Genomic DNA, 1,916 nt, shown 5'->3' on the forward strand with positions numbered 1-1,916 from the left:
GGATAAGGTACAGGTGGCACATAGGGAGGAGGTGGTTTGTACCTCTTCCCTTGTTCCTCCTGGTCTTGATCAGCGGTCAATTCTACCCCGGCTGGCTCTTCTTGGCTAGGAACAGCTTGTTCCTTCTTTTCTTCAGCATTTTGAGAGGTACCTGCACACTCAACACTTTTATCAGTCGACAAAGAAGGGTGAGTTTCCTTACCAAATCGCAGAGTGATAGCCATGACATCTCCTTTAGGGTTTGGTTCGGTATTACTTGGCATTATCCCTTTTCCTTTTGATGATGAAGCAGCCAGTTGATGAACTTGTGTCTCCAAATTTTTGATTGAAGCTTGTGTCTGCTTCATAAATTGCATCATCATGGTCTTCATGTCCTGTTCAACATCCTCCTTGGGTGGGACAGGCTGTTTGTAGTGTTGTTGAGGCTGCCTCTGGTAATGTCCTCCTTGCTGCTGCTAGTATCTAGGTTGCTCCTGCTGGTTTGGCTGTCCAGTCCATCCGAAGTTCAGATGATTTCTTGTGGCTGGGTTGTATGTATTGGAGTATGGGTTTGGTGGGTTCCTTTGATTATATCCAGCATAATCACATTGCTTCTGCTCACCTTTCCCTTGCTTGACTCTAGGACAGTTGATGTTGAAGTGAGGCCCTCCACAAAAATCACAGACATCATTGAATGGTGGTTCACTATGAATAGATGAGACGTTGATCTTGCTGATCTGTCTGGCAAGCTGTTCCACTTGGGTTGTTAGCTTTGAAACCATGTCACCGTCTGCTGTCCTTTTTCCTTCACTCCTGGCTGAATGCCAATTATAACTTGTGCTTACCAATTTTTCAATCAGGTCATACAAGGCTTGCGGTTCAAGATCCTCTGAGTTACCATTCGCAGTGGATTCAATCTGGATTTTATAAGTGTTGGTGACTCCATTGTAAAAATTCTGTACTTGCATCCACATGGAGATGCCATGATTTGGTACCCTCCTTAACAGCTCTTTGTACCTTTCCCATGCCTCGGCCAAGGATTCATCCTCTTCTTGCACGAAACGGGACACCTCATTTCTGAGTTTGATGGCCTGTCTAGGTGGAAAGTATTTCATTAGAAAAGCACTGGCCATTTCTTCCTAAGTGGCAATGGTTCCTGGCTGTAGGTTCTTTAGCCAGTTCTTTGCTTTATTTTTGAGAGAAAAAGGAAACAGCTTCAGCCTTATCACGTCATCGGAGACTCCTCGGTTTGATCGGAAAGTGTTGCATAGTGTAATGAACTCCTGGATATGCCCATTTGGATCTTCCGACTGGTAGCCATTGAATTGCACTGCTGCTTGCAACATTTGTATCATAGATGCTTTCAATTCAAACATGTTGTTCCCTTCGTTAGGCAACATAATACATGATGAGTGTCCTTCCATGGTAGGTCTGGAGTAATCTCTGATTCTCATGACTGGTGGATTATTGTTCTCTCCTTCTTCTTCAGGAGGTGGTTGAACTGGTTGTTCTGGTGGCACTCTTCCAGCCATCCTTCTTTCTCTTTGTCGCTCTCTTTGTCTTGCTCGTCGAGCTCCCGTTTGGTTTCGTCTACACGTTCTTTCTAACTCAAGATCGATAGGAAAAATCGGTCCAGCTCTGCGCATAGACAGTAAGAAATACTGCTCCTTGATGTACTACGTAACAAACAGATTAAAAACACCTTGTTTCACAGAAATTTTCAGATAAACTTTGTTGCTTTCAATCCCCAGCAATGATGCTAAAAACTTGTTATCTTCTGAATAGACTCTAGCAAGTGCACTAGAAACAAGTAATAAAGTGATAAATAGAGTATCGTCTCCACAGGGATTGATGACAAAATTTTACTAGAAAAACCTTCCAGAACAGGGTGTTTGTGGTGTGTGAATTCTTTATCTTGAGATATATTGTGAGATGGT

At 43.2% G+C, this 1,916-nt stretch overlaps 1 non-coding gene across 1 annotated transcript; it reads left to right on the forward strand.

The window, feature by feature from the left end:
* Positions 1–957: 957 nt before the first annotated feature.
* On the forward strand, positions 958–1,064 carry LOC136231576 (small nucleolar RNA R71). The gene has a single exon (XR_010689950.1). It is a non-coding gene; the product is annotated as a small nucleolar RNA R71 (small nucleolar RNA).
* The last annotated feature ends 852 nt before the right edge of the window (positions 1,065–1,916 follow it).

Source organism: Euphorbia lathyris, chromosome 5 (genome assembly GCF_963576675.1).
Source record: "Euphorbia lathyris chromosome 5, ddEupLath1.1, whole genome shotgun sequence".
Classification (NCBI taxonomy): domain Eukaryota; kingdom Viridiplantae; phylum Streptophyta; class Magnoliopsida; order Malpighiales; family Euphorbiaceae; genus Euphorbia; species Euphorbia lathyris.